This window comes from Schistocerca cancellata, chromosome 3 (genome assembly GCF_023864275.1).
Source record: "Schistocerca cancellata isolate TAMUIC-IGC-003103 chromosome 3, iqSchCanc2.1, whole genome shotgun sequence".
Classification (NCBI taxonomy): Eukaryota; Metazoa; Arthropoda; class Insecta; order Orthoptera; family Acrididae; genus Schistocerca; species Schistocerca cancellata.
This window is the reverse complement of record NC_064628.1, coordinates 547,178,051-547,197,503: the sequence shown is the minus strand read 5'-3', so window position 1 is coordinate 547,197,503 and position 19,453 is coordinate 547,178,051. Positions and strand designations below refer to the sequence as shown.

Sequence of the window (19,453 nt, the reverse complement as noted above, 5' to 3'; positions counted from 1 at the left end):
GGTCGCAGGTTCGAATCCTGCCTCGGGCATGGATGTGTGTGTTGTCCTTAGGTTGGTTAGGTTTAAGTAGTTCTAAGTCTAGGGGACTGATGACCTCAGATGTTAAGTCCCATAGTGCTTAGAGCCATTTTAACCATTTTTTTTCCAGGGGATATGCATATCAGTGCTATATGGTCTCTCCCCATGACATGTTGGTCGGAGCTTGGGGTTTAATTCGGAATAATAGTGTTCAGTTTATCAATCAGGAATTGTATGTTGTCACTTGCATATCTGTTTGTACCTTCTGGTTGAGAGCTAGCGTCCTAGCGGTTGCTAGGATAAGTAAGAATTACACTGATGTGACAAAAAGTCATGGGATAGCGATATGCACATATACAGATGGCAGTGTTTCTGCAAGGAAGTTTCAACGACTTGTGGAGTCCATGCCGCGCCAAGATGCTGCACTACGCCGATGGGGGGGGGGTATCCGGCGACTTTTTTCATGTCAGTGAAGTTATTAGGATAAAATAATCAGGATTATTCTCGTTTAGGGCGTCCAGTTTTTAAGGATCTCGAAATTAGTATCTCCTGTGCTACGTTTCGCTAAGGCTTCGTAATTATAGATATCTTTGGATATATATTATCGCCCATTATTTGAATATGCTTTACCCGTTTAAACTGGTGTGTTTCATTTTGTGTCCCATACCTTCATTTAGGATGAATTCAGCTGTAATGTATCCTAGAGCTGTATCTAAAGACCTCATCTCTGTTGGCGCACGAAATTGACCTACTACTGCTGTTACTCTCCACGATGTCATTGTGTAAACAGAGATGTTCCAGATCTAATTCGTGAAAAAAATTGTATTCCACAATGTGCGCAAGCGCTTTCGGTTGTATGTGATTGCTAACTGTTGTAACAACACATGTCATCAGTTCTGCAGTAACCTCGATTCAGTTGTATCGCAGAAACGGAAGAGCGCGCAGTAGAGCGTTGTGATTTGACTCTTAAGACAGCGAAAATCGTCCTAAATGCATTGCAGTTAGATGCACATGACTACATTTAGGATGCTCGCTTGTTTTGCGTGCCACTTTCAACGAGACGACGAAGTTAAATATTCGGGTTGCATCCGACCGCAGCATTCGTTAAACTGTGTCCAGCGTTCGAGGACACCGTTCGTCTTGTTACTTCATGAGGAGCATCGGGCGTCTCTTTGTAAGCAGTTACAGTTACATTCTTTGCCAAGAGCAGCAGTGGCCAAGCAAACACACAGCTTCGTGTTAAATATAAAGCTTGTGAAATGCGTTCAATCTGCAGTTGTATCATGTTGCAACTGTCCTGACATCATATAAAACATATTTAATGTACAAACGCTATACTGAAACGAGAATGTACAGAGTATGGCAAAATCATGATGGAAGAAAAGAAAGGACCAAAGTTATCAGTTAGCAGTAGTATCTAACAAGGAGAGCATTATGAATGAAGTAGTCTCAATCATAGTTTCTCAAGTATATTTTGGGTTACGATGGTTTCTAAAATATTTTTGTTGTGTTTATTTCCTCCGTCAGGGCGTCTCAGAAAGCATTATAAATTTCATTATCTTAATATTTATTGTTTACTCATTCTTCTTTTTCTTTTTTTACTTATGGACCACTATGGACTATGTTTATTTAAACTGTTTCTCCTTCCCTTTCTTCAACATTTCTCTCATCATTTCTCTGTCCTTTCTTCTGTTCAAGTAGCTCTAGTCTTCTTCTTGAGTTTTTCGTGGAAACCTATGGAATCTCGCAATTTCTTTCTGAGTGGCAATCGTTGTTCAACATCTTTTGGGCTAATTTGGAGTTCGTGTATGTCCCTTCCAATTTCTTTGTATCATATGTTATGCATTTTTAATTTACCGAAATAAGTGAACAGTCTTTTTGTTAGTCTGTTGGTATTCAGTCTTGGGAAGTGGTCATAGAAAGTTGTTCTTCTTTTTCTTATTATATCTGTAATTTTTTCTATGTGTGTACAAAATTCACTATTACGACGTCTTCTCTATTGTTTCTACCGCTTAAGTTGTCCCAAAATTTTCCTTGATATTTTTCTTTCTGTGATTTCCAGTGCTTCCATCATCGCCTTTTTGGGTGGAGTGAAACTTTCTGCTGCATTAAGTGCTTCTGGGCGAATTGCTGTAGAGTAGTGTCTAAGTTTAGGATTGAGTGATATTGATTTCTTATTATATATTCTTAAATCCTTGGTGAAGTAGTAGGCTTACGCTGTTTTCATCTTATTAACTCTTGCTTTAATAGCTTCTTTTCCCGAAATGTCTTGTTCGGTTACTTCTCCTAGATGCTTGAATTTGTTAGTGCTCCCCCTCTTTAGTTTTCATTATCACGGGGGTTACCTTAATATTTATCATAAATTTGGGCTTCAGCTTGTTTTTTCAGTAATTCTATCTGTCTAGCGGCTGTTTCCAGTGGACCTGAAGAAACAGCTAGGTTATCTGTGAAAGCAAGATAACCTATCTTATAACATAATTTAATTCCCTTATTGATTTGGTTTTCCATGGTATTCTATTAATTTTTATCATTTATCTTCTTCCTCTTTTTTCTAGCTGTTTTAAACCTTGTTTCTTGTCGCTTCTATTCTAGTAACCTATTTCATCATTGTCGAGCAGTGGAAGCTGCTGCTGGTATTCAACAGGATCGTAAAACTTTAAAGGTCGGTTTCTCGGAAACTCTTGAAAGTACATCGTACTAGAACAGTAGTTATTTTACTGCAGTCGTGTAAAAGATGCGCAAAATCTGTGACCCCCTGAGTGTATTCTTCTCTTGTCAGCAAGTAGAGTGCGTCTTGACGGATACATGAATTAGTGATCATAGGCTCCCGTAACATCTAAATCCACTAGAAATAAACGCAAATTAGAACTATTTAAAACAGCACATAAATATTTGATTGATGCTTTCTTAAGAGAGAGTCTCTATTCCGTTCAAACCACCTATTTAACCGATGACCAGGTGGGGCTTAAATTCAAAAATTGAGTGTTTCCTACCAAATAAATGAATCCGAGACGTAAAAAATCTCCCATGGTACACAAAACAGGTCAGGGCATAGTTGTAGCAGCAATGAAAAAAGCATGCAGATTTAAAAGGACTCCGTATTTTCAAAGTTGGTGATGTTTCGCAGAAGCCTGAAACAAAGCGCGTGGTGCGAGATGCTTTTAATAGTTTCCACAGTGAAACTCTATCTCGAAATCTGACAGAAAACCTACAGAGATTCTGGTCGTATGCAGAATACACCAGCGGCAAGATACCTTCACCGTGCGATAGTGGTGATAATGTTACTGATGATAGTGCCATTGAAGCAGATTTACGAAATACTGAAGAAGAAGTAAATACTCCAAAATTCGAATCAAGAACTGCTGGTAACATAAGGTTCCTGGGTGTAGCAAAACAGTGTAAATCACTTAATAAAGGCAAGTCTTCCGGTCCAGATTGTGTACCAGTTAGATTCCTTTTAGACTGTGCAGATATAACAGCTCCATCCTTAGCAACTATACACAGCCGCTTGCTCGACGGAAGATCCGCACGTAAAGATTGGAAATTTGTGCAGATCACACTAGTACACAACGATGGAATAAAAGCACAACAATCTACTGATTTATAGACCCATATCACTGACATCAATTAGCAGTAGAATTTTAAGATGTATCAAAAACTGAAATACACAGTACTGATGTTCCATGATAATATTTATTTCGTATTTCGTTATGAACCGACTGTCGGCTTTCTAGTCCATCCTCAGAAAACTTTGGACTAAACAGATAGTCCACACAACATCAGAGAGAGAGTTTATAGCTGCACAAAGATAGTTTTTTCAAAGATATACGACCTTTTAAAAATACGTATCTGTACAAAAACACAAGCATTTTGAAATTCGCAAGGACGCTATGAACAAATAAATCTTATGTTACTTTAAACTCAAAGACTAAAGGTGTAAGAATGTACTGGCCGAAACGGTGCACTAATAACTACTGGCACACTACTATGATACGTGAAAAAAATTACCGGAGAATGTGATGAACAGGGTAAAAAAAAAAATGCGGGGGTGACAGATGAGAGGAAGGGGCCAATGGAATGTAGATAGGGAACAATTATGCTATTTACAAGAAGCATATCATCTGGTGTGAGAATATTAACTAGCTGCTGCTGCTGTAATGAAGGTGAATAATGGAACAGCATGTAGCCATTAAAGATTAAGTGAGAATTCTTTGATTGGTGTTCACTGATAGCCAGAAATTTCGAGTAATATTACTTTTTCTGCCTTTATCTTCTCTATGGAGAACGTCACATTTAGTATGATAAGAATGACGTTCATTTAGAAAATGTTTAGCAAAGGTGGTGTTTTTTTCTCCTTTTTTTTTTTTTTTTGCAGTCTCCTACTCCATTCACGCCCAGTCTAGTATTTATAACACTACCTAACTGGCCTAGCATATAACTGGAATTTATAGGACTTCCTGTAATTTGAGGAGGAAATTATATGTAGATCTCAGTTGTGCGGCCGGATTCGTGACTTCCTATACGAAAGAACACAGTTCGTAGTAATTCATGGGAACTCACCAAATGAAACATAAGTGGTATCTGGCGCTGCTCAAGGGCGTTTAGGAGGCAGTCTGAGAAGTCCTCTTAGACTGTATGAAGATGAGGCTGTCGTTTATCATCAACTAAAGTCATTAGAAGATCAAAATCAAATTCTAAATAAGTTAGACAAGATATCTGTATGGTGCTATAAGTGGCAGTTGATCCAAAACAATAAAAAGTGTATGGTCCTCTACATGACCAGTAAAAAGAATCCATTAAATTTCAGTAACATGATAAATGAAACACATTTAAAGGTTGTCGATTCAACAAAATAGCTTCGGATTACAAGTAAAAACAAATTAATTTGTAACTATGAGGTAGGAAACGTTGTGGGGAAGGATAACCAAGACATATTTTATTGGCAGAACACTTAGAAGATGCAAAAGGCATACCGAAGGGACTGCCTACACTCCGTGCTCTACTGATATGCGGCATGGGGTCCTTGCCACATGGTACTGACGGAGGTTATCGAAAAGGTTCAGCGAAAGGGCAACTGTTTTTGTATGATTTGCGAGTAGGGGTGGCAACCACTTAAACAAAGGCATTTTGCGCTGCAGCGAGCTCTTTTCACAAAATTTGAATTACCTGCTTCCTCCTTCGAATGGGAAAATTTTTTATTCACTCCCACCTACGTAGGGAGACACATCATCATAATAAAATGAGGGAAATTAGAGCTCGCACGGAAAGATTTAGATGTTCGTTTTTCGAACGTGCTATTCGACAATATAAAGGTCGAGAAACAGTCTGAAAGTGGTCCTATGAACCCTAAGTGTGAATTCCAGAGTGGTCATGTAGATGTAGTAAATATTTACGCCAGAGCGCTGCTTGGTCATGTAGATGTAGTAAATTTTACGCCAGAACGCTGCTCGTACAGCATGCTTTTTTGTGCGGCATGTTGTACAATTCCTGTTATAGGCTTCTAGGGGTTGCAGAGGAGACTTAAAGTTTTGACAATGGAGCCGTGTCTAGAAATATTCCGTTTGGGTATAAAATAAATATGAAGACCGGAGCAGTTTCAAATCTGTCGTTTCACGATGCGTGCACAAATTGAAAAGAGGTCGCCGTCGTCAGTCCCTGATGTTTCTGTGACATCACATGCTAGTTTCGTCCGACAGCTACAATGGCTGCGAGGAAGTGGCCCGTCCGCAACTGGGATGGTACAGTGGTGCTCCACGGACGCGCTGCACTCTTGATTTTGAAGACAACGTCTTTCGTCACGTCGAAGAGAACTCGACGAAGAGAACTCGAAACGGTGTCCATGCCATAATGCAGAAAGATCAGAACTCATTGTCTCTGGTGTCCGCGTACCGTGAAGCGGAAGAGTTGGAAGTGATCTGATGTTCAAACATCCAAACGTTACATTTCCTGATATGGGTTCCTTACCACAAGTTTATGCACTAATTCCCCTCGACAACCTCTAGAAGTCTGTAATAGGAATTATGAAACACCCTGCATAGTTCCGTCTCACGAATCTTATAAATACCGGTTTCTTTTATTAACAAGTCTTCATCATCAGATGGCAAAGTAGGAAGCGTAATTCAACAGCTTAACACCTGCCGTGTGGATGTATTTCAAGAGCTAGAAATTTTTAGCAGTTTAAAAAAGAAATACCCAAAACAATAAATAAATTAACAAAGCGATTCTGTAATAACGACTTTTTCGAAGTATTTTCTAACCCGTTATGATGTCTCTTCTCCCTGTTTTTTGCGTTCTTTCTTTGTTGGAATTCTTTTTCCTGCCAGCTCCCACTTTCTTCATCTATCAATTACTTCGTGCTGGCTATTATTGTATACTTGGGACCGCCAGTTACTGTACACTTGGCTTTGGCCAGTGCGCATGATATGGCTACGGGAGTAACAGCTGTGGACTTCAATTCTTGACACGTTCGCATGTTCTCTGCCAGATTTGCATAGAGGAATAGTAGTAGCCTTATCAATTTTCTGTGCACTTTCGCATGTAGTTTCAGATATTCATTGGAGTTAAATAAAGACAAGTCATAGAAAAGCAACACAAATAATAAAAACGAATCATATTGTTACGTTACTGGTCTATTCGTGGTACGCAACTGACAGTCGTAACAAGCACGCGACGTAACAGAGCAACTCTGAATAGTGTAGAAGTTAGGGGTGATTGGTTGTTTCTGTAGTGGCTGTCCTTTAAAGAAACAAAGAAACATCTGTCAATCACTTTGTTAATCTCATCTAGGCATCGTTCTCTACTAGCGGATCGTGTCTACAGGCGTGCACCACACACATAATCTGATATAAAAGGATCCGGACACCTCTATTTAATGTGAAATTGATCAGTAGATGGCACGAGAGGCATAGCTACCAGTATAAAAGCATTCAGGAATATTGTGTTATGAGTAGAGAAAGAGTAACAGCAAAAATACTTAACAGGAGATTTCAGTGACTTCGATCGTAGACTAATAACTGGATGTCATCTAGGTAACAAACCGATCGGGGACAGTTCAGCCCTGCCCAAATCGACAGTTGGCGATGTGACTGGGAGGTGGAAACGCGAAGGAAGAACCACAGTTAAAGGAAGGCAAGGCACACCTCATGTACTGACGGACAGGGACCGTCCAGCATTGAGGAGGGTGGCTCTAAAAATCGCATGAAATCAGCGGAAGGAATCAGTCGAGAGTTCCCAAGAGCTACCAGCAGTTCAGCTTGCACACTGACTGTGCGTTGGACAAATTTTTGTAGCCAATGCTAAGCGACGCTCGGGCTGGTGTAAACCGCGACAGCACTGGTCGGTAGAGGACTGGAAGTGAGTGATTTGGAGTGACGAATCATGCCATACCGAGTATCATTCGGATGGAAGGGCTTGGGATTTGGCAAATGCCTGGAGAACATTGCCTGCCATTTGCGTAGTACTAAAATGATGTATGGACCGTGTGGAATTTCTGTATGGGGATGTTTTTCGCGGTTAAGGTGTGGTCCACTTATTAAGACAACTTTCTGCTGTGAAGGGAAAGTGTGGAGACTACGACTGGATCAGCATGACAATGCACCTTGTCATAAAGCAGCGTCTGTGAGGCAATGATTTGTGTACAAAACGTTCCTGAAATGGATTGGCCTCCCTAGTGTCCCGACCTGAACCCAATGGAATATTTTGGGATGAGTTAGGGCATAGACTTTGCTCCAGCCCCCTGAGTTCAACAACACTTCGTCCTCTGATTGCGGCTCTTGTGAAGAAAGAGCTGCTATTCCTCCTCAGACATTCTGACACCTCGTCGAAAGCGTCCCCAGCAGCGTCCAAGCCGTCACAAAAGGGAATGGTGGACCAGACTAGTGGGTGTGCGGATACTTTTGATCAATTGGTGTATACCTTGCTTCTTGTAAACTTACAGCTTATTTACACCAGTAGTTAAAAGATTTGTTTTCGTTCTGAAAAGACCTTTCACATTGTTGGAGACTGTGATAAGTTTTATCTTACATCTGCGATGTAAGAGATAACAATTAAATATCATTGCCAACGGCCTTGCCGCAGTGGTAACACCAGTTCCCGTCAGATCACCAAAGTTAAGCGCTGTCGGACTGAGCTAGCACTTGGATGGGTGACCATCCGGTCTACCGAGAACTGTTGGCAAGAGGGCTGCACTCAGCCCTTGTGAGGCAAACTGAGGAGCTACCTGATTGAGAAGTAGCGGCTTCAGTCTCGCAAACTGACATACGCCTGGGAGAGCCGTGTGCTGACCACATGCCCCTGTATATCCGCATCCAGTGACGCCTGTGGGCTGAGGATGACACGGCGACCGGTTGGTACCGTTGGGTCTTCCAAAGGCCTGTTCGGACGGAGATAATTAAACATTATTACGTAGATAACTTTGATTGTGTCATGTGCGCGAAGTTGTGGCATTTGCTCAATGCGTTTGGGTTCCAAAAACCTACCTAATATCTTTACTAAAAGGTCTTTATAATAGTCATATTGCAACCGTAAAGGTGGATGGCAAATACTCGGAATTTTTCGATGTGACAGAGTCAGAGAAGGTTGTATAACTATCCAGAGCGACCTTAATTGGAATGACCAAGTATAAACAGATAGTGGGAAAAGCAGACACCAGACTCAGATTCATCGGAATAATCTTAAGGAAATGTAACTCATCCACGAAAGAAGTGGCTTATGAGGGGTTGTTCGCCCGATTCTTGAGTAATGTCAATCTATCTGGGATCCCTATCAGGTAGGACTGATAGAGGAGATAGAGAAGATCCAACGAAGAGCGGCGCGTTTAGTCACGGGATCGTTTAGCTGGCGAGAGAGAGTTACGGAAATGCTAAACAAACTCCACTGGCAGACGTTCTGCATCACGGAGTGATTTACTATTGGAATTTCGGGACAGGATTTTTCAGGAGGAGTCAGACAACATATTGCTTACTGCCAAATGCTTCTCGCGTATTGACCACGAGAAGAAAATTCGAGAAAGTAGAGCCAATACAGAGGCTTACCGACAATCATTCTTCCCACGCATTATTCGCGAGTGGAACAGGGTTGGAGGGATCAGATAATGGTTTTGGAAGTACCCTCCGCCACACACCATTTGGTGGCTTTCGGAGTTTGATGTAGATGTAGACGTCAACACAGCTCTATAACATCTTTGCAGAATACAGTAAGTATGTCATTAAGAGAACACTGAACGGCTGGGATGGTGGAACTTCAATTGGAAGCAGGCAAATCAACACGTTACGCTTTGCGGATGATGCTACCCTCATTGCAGGAAGGGAAGAGGAACTTGTGGATCTGGTCTCCAGGGTGAAAACTATTAATTTAAGTTTCGGTCTAGAGTTAAACGTGAAGAAAGCCATGCAATGGTTATTAATCGACAAGGTTCAGATGAGATTCACCTTACAGGATGCTTAAAAGATCTGAGTGTAGTGAATGACTGTGTATCTAGCATCTATGATCAATGACATAGGGAAGTGTGGTAAGGAAATGGTTAAACTCACTACGATCTGGCAGAGCTGGACAATATCGAAAACAGCGAAGATGCGCCTGATGGAATCTTTCGTGTTCTGTGTCTTGTTGTACGGCTGCGAGACCTGTACTGTGAAAGCTAGTGGCAAGAGCCGAACTGATGCCTTCGAGATGCGGCGTTGGCGGAAAACGTTGCATGCACCATGGACAGAAAGAAGAACTAATGCTTCAATTACACAAGAAATTAGCATTTGTTCCCGAAAAAATGGTTCAAATGGCTCTGAGCCCTATGAGACTTAACATCTGAGGTCATCAGTCCCCTAGAACTCAGAACTACTTAAACCTAACTAACCTAAGGACATCACACACATCCATGACCGAGGCAGGATTCGAGCCTGCGACCATAACGGTCGCGCGTTTCCAGACTGAAGCGCCTAGAACTGTTCGGCCACACCGGCCGGCCTTTTCTTCCCGTGTCAGCCGAAGATACTTCCAGTTCAATGGGCAATTTTGGGCAGAGAAGAGGATGATTTAGGAAAAAAAAAATCTTACAAGTCAAAATTGAAAGCAGAACACCAAGAGGAAGAGCAGCAAGCAGATGGCTGGATCAGGCGAAAAAGATTACTAGCCTACCTCTTTACGTTATATTAAGAGGAGCTGAAGATTGCTGTATTATCGATTTAATTAGTTAAGAAAGTAACGAAGAAATGAGGTCGCGACACACAACAGTGAGTTAACTGACTGGGTTACCTGTAGCTTTCAGTTCCGACAGTTACACCGTGAGCTGCTTTCCAGGCCTCTTCAGCTGACGAGTTACTACATGACGTATTCAAGTAAATTAATTTGGGTGTAGATTTGATCTGCAATTTGCTTTCCTTGATATTCATCACTTGGATTTGCATAACTGGCAGACCTTACATCCATCAATTACTTTCCCAGTATTTTACTATCCCCCTTTTTCTTCTTATTTAGGCAGATCGTCTGATGATGACTTGGTAATAAGTCGAAACCGGTAACGATACAATTTATGTGACTTGAAGCTGATATATACATTTAAAAATACGTTTTCGTACGTCTGTGTGAAGAGACGGTGTGGTTCGCGCTCTCGATTGTGCCCGTCTCTCGTGCTGACCGCTCTTTAGCCGCCCCGTGCGGCCAGTTGTGTTGTGTTGCAGTGCGTCGCGTTACTCAACGGCCGGTGGCCGAGTTCCGCCGGAATGCATTACTCATTACCGCAGCTGCTGAGGAGGCGCTGAGTCAGGTGATTGCGAGCCGGAGGGCCGGCCCGCAGCACGGGAGCTTTCCGTTTTCCTGAGCAGGCAATTCCCGCGTCACGCGCCGTACCCGCCGGCCTCCTCGACGCGGCGCCAGCGCTCGCTCGTCTGTCTTGCATAACGCCGGCCGCCCGAGTTCGGAGCAAAGAGGTCGAGGCTCTTCACCGCATATTTCGAATTTGCTTCCTTGGTGACTTGTGGGTTCTGAGAGATAGTTCGTGCCATTTAGACGTAACATTTGTCCTGATATTCCGTGTACATCCGCCAGGCGCTACGGAAACGGGTCAGTTCTTCTTCACCTTCTTCGCGTTAATATCGTCTAGTACGGGGCACAGAGTACTTAAGATTGGCAAATTTATATTATTTACCTTTGCGGCCGGATTTCCTTCCTGTTGCCGCACACGACACTTACCTAAGGGAGTCAAAACCATGTGTGCGTCCTGTCTGTGAATCGTGTAAACTTTTGTTCTGTGTGTGATGGTAATTGAACTGTTTGTGTATTAGAATGGAGGCTTTCACGACCGGATGACACAGCTGCTGGTAAACCTTTCGAAATGTGATGTCGTGGTCCAAGAAACTCTTGTTCCTGACCGTTTCGTTCAGGAGTGCGCTGGACGTCCTTAGAGGAGCTCCTCCGTTGGGCAAGACTTCAGCGGAGAAGTGCCTCTGAGGATGTCCAGCGCAGTCCTGAACGAAACGGTCAGGAACAAGAGTTTCTTGGACCACGACTTCACATCCCGAAAGGCTTAGCAGCAGCTATTTTTGTGTACTGCATCCTCTGAGGCGGAAATTGGGGGCCAGCCCGGTAGTTGCCCAAACGAGCTTGGGAAACCCCTTAAAATCACTCTCAGGCCAGCCCCTTCACCAGCCCTAGGTCGTTTATCCGCTACGTGGGTTCGATCCTGGTCGGCCTCACCATGTCGCGCAAGCTACAAAAATGGGTCAAATGGCTCTGAGCACTATGCGACTCAACTTCTGAGGTCATCAGTCGCCTAGAAATTAGAACTAATTAAACCTAACTAACCTAAGGACATCACACACATCCATGCCCGAGGCAGGATTCGAACCTGCGACCGTAGCGGTCGACCGGTTCCAGACTGTAGAGCCTAGAACCGCAAGGCCACTCCGGCCGGCGCGCAAGCTACAGCTCTGCGGATCACACTACACGAGCAGGCTTTTCTCCACCGTTACTGACTTTTAATAATGAGCACATTCTTTCATTCTTATTACTGCCATCTGTCTATGGCCGCCGGCCAGAGTGGCCGAGCGGTTCTAGGCGCTGCAGTCTGGAACCGAGAGACCGCTACGGTCGCAGGTTCGAATCCTGCCTCGGGCATGGATGTGTGTGATGTCCTTAGGTTAGTTAGGTTTAATTAGTTCTATGTTCTAGGGGACTGATGACCTCAGAAATTAAGTCGCACAGTGCTCAGAGCCATTTGAACCATCTGTCTATGGCCAAATTTCTTTGACAGAGATCTTTTCACGTGGCGCAGAAAGGGGTATTACACTAGCATCAAATATATCCTCACAGTTCCTTCAGAATGACCGACGAAAACACGTTATTATGCCTGAACTGCAGTTAAAAAATACTCCCCACAGGCCTCGGGAGGCCAACGGTGCCGAGCGACCGCCGTGTTATCCTCGGAGGCGTCACTGGATGCGAATATGGAGGTGCGTGTGGTCAGTATATCGTTTTCCCGCTCGTTGTCAGTTTTCGTAACCGGAGCCGCTACTTCTCAATCAAGTAGCTCCTCAACTGGCCTCAGAAGGGCTGAGTGCACCGCGTTTGCCAACAGCGCTCGGAGCCCTGACGATTACCCAGCAAGTGCTAGCCAAGCCCGACAGCGCTTAACTTCGGTGATCTGACGGGATCCGGCGTTACCACTGTGGAAAGGCCGTTGGCTGTACTACAGCTGCATTGTGTTTATATGTGGGAGAGGAGCGAAAATAAAAGAAGCGTACTAGGGTGAATGTGTGAATTTCATGGCATTGATATGAAAATTACTTGCGAATGAACGAGAGTACATTTCAATATTCCTTACGAAAGAGACGCTCATGTTATGAAGCAGGACACTCACCTCATATACTCTATATCCATGTTATTAAACAGTACATTAAACCCTCGATACTTATTATTTGTTAAAATTGGCGAGGACGTCGTACGGAGGCAGTGTGGCGTGAAATCAAGGATATGCGTTTCTAGTACATTAATCCGATCTTGGAATTACGCTGTTACGAGACAGTCATCAGTAATAACCCAGTGTGATAAGGTGGGACTGGTGAGGATTTCAGTAATATTGCAGCGTTAAGAGTTGATACGGACCAATCAGTACGTTACGCATCAAGAATTATTTATGTGTATGGCCATAGGGAGACTGAAACAGCGCTCTTCCACAATTCAAATCCAGTCTTGACTGATGCGCCGGCTCGTACAATTCTTCTAGACAGAGGAACGCAGCGGCTACAGCAAATCAACAGCCTACGATAATACTGGCTAATGGCGTCAGCAAAATTTTAAACAATCGAGAGCACCAAGATTATACTTAAGAAAACTATATGCTAGCATTTTATCATTGGAACAGAGCGTATGTCGTCACATGTCGTTATTTCGTTTTCTTGTCACAGAAGTAGAGCCTACCACTGCTGTACCCGACAAACATCTGGCTTACCTTGATACAATTAGAAAGTTATTTTGTGGAAATTTGAATGATACTGCATACGGTATGTGTTGTTACTGCACTACACTAAACATAAAAAAAATGGTTCAAATGGCTCTGAGCACTATGGGACTCAACATCTTAGGTCATAAGTCCCTAGAACTTAGAACTACTTGAAACCTAACTAACCTAAGGACATCACACACACCCATGCCCGAGGCAGGATTCGAACCTGCGACCGTAGCACCGTAGCAGTCCCGCGGTTCCGGACTGCAGCGCCAGAACCGCTAGACCACCGCGGCCGGCACTAAATATCTTGAAGTGTCTTGTGATAGTGCAAGGAAGGAAGGAAAATAGTGATATAACGTCCAGTCGACGACGTGAGCGTAGGAGGCGGAGTATAAATTCCAGCAGGGGAGATGAAGCAAATCGGACGTACCCTTTCAAAGGACCTACCCCAGGCACTCTTAAGGGAAATCATGTAAAACACAAGGCAAAGCCGGATAGCCGGAAGCGCATTTTAATCACCGTCCTCCCGAATAGAAGAGCCCTGACGTTGCCCCGTTGGTGATAAGTGATGACGGTTTATGTAACGTATCTCATTGCTGTGTACGTAGCGAATGAGTAGTTTCAAAGAGCGAAGTTGAATTTTCCTAATAGATATTTTGTAACGTTTTGTGCTATACCAAAGATTCATTGTTTGCTTGAAAGGTTTCTAATGTATCAGGTGACATTGCTCTTGTTCGCAGGCTCCAGCTTTGCTGTTATTAATGCGCGTTGTGAGCATTTGTGTGACTATGAAGTATTAGGCTTCATCTCTGATGCAAACAGCACATGGGGGCAATATCACTTGCTGTAATCTCAATTCCTCCTAATCCTTAAGCGACTTGGTAAAACGTTAGTCTCTATCGACTGGAGGCGTAAGTAAGTACGAGGGTGCGCTGAGAAGTAATTCCTCCGAATGTTTTATTCTTTTCTCAAAATCGGTTGAGGTTTTATATGTTATGCATATTACTCGGTCAACTTCCCCGCTTCGTTGATGCAAGCAGAAACCCTCTGCCGCAAGAGGGATCTGAATTACAGCGTGTAACGTGCTGGTGTGCAACGTAACTACACTATGTGATCAGAAGTATCCCGACGCCTGGCTGAAAATGACTTACAAGTTCGTGGCGCCCTCCATCGGCAATGCTGGAATTCAATATGGTGTTGGCCCACCCTTAGCCTTGATGACAGCTTCCACTCTCGCAGGCGTACGTCCAATCCGGAGCTGGAAGGTTTCATGGGGAATGGCAAATGGCAGCCCATTCTTAACGGAGTGCTGCACTGAGGAACGGTATCGATGTCGGTCGGCGAGGCTTGGCACGAAGTCGGCGTTCCAAAACATCCCAAAGGTGTTCTACAGGATTCAGGTCCGGAATCTGTGCAGGCCAGTCCATTAAACGGATGTTATAGTCGTGTAACCACTCCGCTACAGGAGGTGCATTATGAACAGGTGCTCCATCGTGTTGAAAGATGCAATAGACTTCCCCGAATTGCTCTTCAACAGTAGAAAGCAAGACGGTGGTGAAAACATCAATGTACGACTGTGCTATGATAGTGCCACGCAAAACAGCAAGAGGTGCAAGCCCCCTCCATGGAAAACCCGACCACACCACCGCCTCCGAATTTTACTCTTGGCACCATACACGCTGCCAGATGACGTTCACCGGGCATTCGCCATACCCACACCCTGCCATCGGATCGTCACATTGTGTACCGTGATTCGCCACTCCACACAACGTTTTTCCACCGTTCAATCGTCCAATGTTAACGCTCCTTACACCAAGCGAGGCGTCGTTTGGCATTTACAGGCGTGATGTGTGGCTTATAAACAGCCGCTCGACCATGAAATCCAAGTTTTCTCACCTCCCGCTGTCATAGTGCTTGCAGTGGATCCTGATGCAGTTTGGAATACCTGTGTGATGGTCTGGATAGATGTCTGCCTTTTACACATTACGACCCTATTCAAGCGTCGGCGGTCTCTGTCAGTCGACAGACGAGGTCGGCCTGTACGCTTTTGTGCTGCACGTGTGCCTTCACGTTTCAGCTTCACTATCACATCGGAAACAGTGGCCCTGGGGATGTTTAGGAGTGTGCAAATCTCACGTACAGACGTATGAAACAAGTGACACCCAATCACCTGACCACGTTCGAAGGCCGGCCTGTGTGGCCTAGCGGTTCTAGGCGCTTCAGTCTGGAACCGCGCGACCGCTACGGTCGCAGGTTCGAATCCTGCCTCGGCCATGAATGTGTGTGATGTCCTTAGGTTAGTTAGATTTAAGTAGTTCCAAGTTCTAGGGGACTGATGACCTCACATGTTAAGTCCCATAGTGCTCAGAGCCATTTGAACCATTTCTGAACGTTCGAAGTCCGTGAGTTCCGCGGAGCGCCCCATTCTAGCCTCTGACGATTTCTAATGACCACTGAAGTCGCTGATATGAAGCATCTGGCAGTAGGTGGCAGCACAATGCATCTAATATGAAAAACGTATGTTTTCGGGGGTGTCCGGCTACTTTCGATCACTGGAGCATACTACCCTCTAGCATGTCAATGCCAAACCACACACGAGCGCTGCGACATCTGTAACAATCCGATTCTTTGGGTTCACTGTCATCGGTCATCCTTCATACAATCCCCACGGAGACCTACCCGTTTTTCATCTGTTTTGAAAACTTAAAGAACGTCTTCGAAAACGAAGACTTCATTTTCACAGTGATGAAGCGGTGCACACAAAGGTGAGATTGTGGCTCCATCAACAAAGTCAAACATTCTACAGTAACGGTTTCTCGTTGGGAGAAGTATGCTCGTCGTCAGAGTCACTGTGTTGAGAAATAAATGTGAAGACATGAAGAACAAAGATGTGGAATGTTAATAAAGTTTGTTTTATTTAAAGAGGCATTATTTTTCAGTGCTTCCTCGTGCAGGTTCCGGTCGCCAACGAAGAGCTGACAGCCGGGATTCGGGGCGGGGTCTCAGTTCGGAAATAAACATTACAACACTTTTCTTCGGATTAGTTTTGGTTTTACAGAAATTGCAGGAGTCAGTGTTATCGCCCAGGTGTACCTCGAAGGAAAGAAGGAAACTGAGGTGATTAGAGAATGTTTCAAGTCAGGTTAAGAAAATCGGCTGTGCCCTTTCAAAGGAAACATTCCGGCATTTGGTCGGAGCGAGGTAGGGAAATCACATAAAACCCAAATGAGAATGGCCAGATGCGGATTTAAACCGTAGTCCTTCTTAATGGGAGTCCACTGCGCAAACCACACCGCCACGTCTATTCATGTGTTCCACGAGTTGACGTCACAGTAGTGTATCTTACCTAAATAGAAACAGTACGGTGCTTCAAGGAAGAGTTGCAGTGCTGCTATAAATTTAGAATCTGAAGCGAGGAACAGTGGGAGACAAATATCATTTAACAATACAGAAACCGGCCGGTGTGGCCCGAGCAGTTCTAGGCGCTTCAGTCTGGAACCGCGTGACCCCTACGGTCGCAGGTTCGAATCCTGCCTCGGGCATGGATGTGTGTGTTGTCCTTAGGTTAGTTAGGTTTAAGTAGTTCTAAGTTCTAGGGGACTGATGACAGATGTTAAGTCCCATAGTGCTCAGAGCCATTTGAACCATTTTTGAACACTACATAAATTCGAGTCACACGTTCACGGCAGGTGTTTTTTTCCAGAAACAATCGAAATCAGCATACGGCTATTCCATTCAGAAGGATTTGGCTGACTACTAGCTCAAAGCGTTCTTAATGGATACAGGAATGTTCCACCGGCGGTAATGGGTTCCTTACTGATGGAGCATTCCCTTCTGCATCGAAAACTAACTCGCCCCGCGTCGCTTGCCCAATCTTTTACCGAAGCTGCTCACGCAGGTCAATCAAGTGTGGGCTGCAATTATCGTATAGCTTGGTAGACAAACTAATGCGTTTATGCGAAACCTATTTACGCCCTGAAAAAAATTATTTCCAATTTTGGCCACCAGTTGCAAATCTGGTGCTGTATAGCATTTTGTCGATGCCTCTGGTGCTCATATTGAACAAATTGTGAAACCGCCGATTAATATTAAAATCAACATTATGCTGTTCTTACTTGTTTGACCTTTTCCGACCATGTCCTGTTCCTAATCCAGTACATACGGAAACGTTTCCATATGTCTTTCTCCCATTCACAGCGCCAGATTTGCCACTGGTGGCCAAAATTGGAACTAATTTTGTCCAGCGTAAATCGGTTTCGCATTAACGCACTAGAATATCTACCAATTTTTGCTCCCATACGGCAATTACAGTTCACCCTTGACCTATGTTAGTAACTATATTTTAATTATAACCGCCTGGTATATTCGCGATGTGCCCTCTGAGAAAGTGGTAACATCCGCCCCGCCATTCTGTTTTATCTCCACATTCCACTGCAATGAAGATATACTGCAGGGTATCGCAGGTATTTTGGGATGATAGATTCTGATCTCCGTTTCTCTAAATACATTTTGTTTCTTCTTTTTCTATATTTGGCGATTGCTATGTTTGCATCTAATCGTGTAGCATAATGCGTGTATCATTGGTTTGCAAGGCACGGAATTGAGAAAGACTTGTACCGACTGAGAGACCATTGCTCTGGTTTCGTATACTGACCAGCCTGGCTATCGTTTTTTGGCTGATTCCCAAACCCATTTTGGAGAAATCGTTAAAAGTTCCTCATCACCGTTTCATAAACATACCACAAAACCCCTTTTTATACCGTAACTTAATGTTGTGACAATAGATCGAGTATATGGACACTGAATCATATGTCAGATCTACTACGTGCCAAACAGAATGACCTCCTCCTTGTCAGTCAACATTCTGCAAAAATCGAAATCCTACTCGTATGTTTCTCACCTGATAACCTAAAAGCCACGGATAAAGCCAATCGGGTGGCCGCAGTTTTCACTGAGTTCCGAAAAGCGTTTTACTCATTACCAGAGCAGTTCGACTCAGTAGCTGCGGGGTCAGCGTGGCTGTATGTCAACCGTAGGGGCCCGTGTTCGATTTCCATCCATGTCACGGAGTTTCTCCGCTCAGTGGCTAGATGTTGTGTTATCCTCATCATCGTTTCATTATCAACTAGACGCAAGTCACCTAAATGACGCCAAATAAAAAGACTTCCAGCCGGCGTCGGCAAGGCACCACGCGACAAAGAAAGAGAGATTACCAAAGCAACGCTTATTATTGCCAAAGCAACGCTTATTAATATCGTATGAGGTAAAAAACAAAATTTATGAATGGACTGAGGATTTATTGGCACGGAGGACGCAGAATATTATCTTGGAGGGAGAGTCGTCTCCACATACAGAAGTAACTGCAGGCGTGCCTCAGCGAAGTGTACTGGGATCCTTGCCGTTCATGTTGTGTGTTAATGACATGGTAGATAATATTATTAGTAATCTCAGACGTTTTTACAAATGAAATACTGCCTGATAAAAAACAGCACAATTATTCACTTAAAATTTTGTATCATTTTAAAGCGGTGCAAATATTAGCAAATAGGTTTAACGGTACAGAAATGCAAACTCAGTCAACCCACAGAAATACCTGTTTGTAACAATTTGTCTGGATATAAAATAGAATGATCATGTAGGCTCAATCGCAGGCAAGACAAGTCTGAGACTTTGGTTCAGTAAAGGGATACTATGAAAATGTGATCAATCTACAAAGAAGCATGTTCACAAAATATCTGTGCCTCCTATCTTAAAACATTGCGCAAACGGGTGCGACACAGATCAAACATAATTAACGCATACATGGTCGCTAGTTTATTTAACTCGCTGGAAAGCGTCACGAAAATGTTGGATAAACTGAATTAGCTGTCACCTGAAAATAGTCACCAGTTATCCAGTGAAAGCTTGCTTACAAAGTTTCAAGAATCAGCATTAAGTGATTAATCACTGAGTGTACTGCGGCATCCTAAGTATCGCTCTCGTAGGAACTTGAGATCA

The 19,453-nt window shown here is 43.7% G+C and overlaps 1 protein-coding gene and 2 pseudogenes across 2 annotated transcripts in view; 1 reads left to right on the top strand and 2 right to left on the bottom strand.

The window, feature by feature from the left end:
• LOC126175383 (ABC transporter G family member 23) overlaps positions 1-19,453 on the bottom strand; it is a 501,239-nt gene that overhangs the window by 138,952 nt on the left and 342,834 nt on the right. The gene's annotated exons all lie outside the window — the stretch shown is intronic.
• LOC126177937 (5S ribosomal RNA) lies at positions 8,076-8,193 on the top strand (annotated as a pseudogene).
• On the bottom strand, positions 12,578-12,693 carry LOC126177916 (5S ribosomal RNA; annotated as a pseudogene).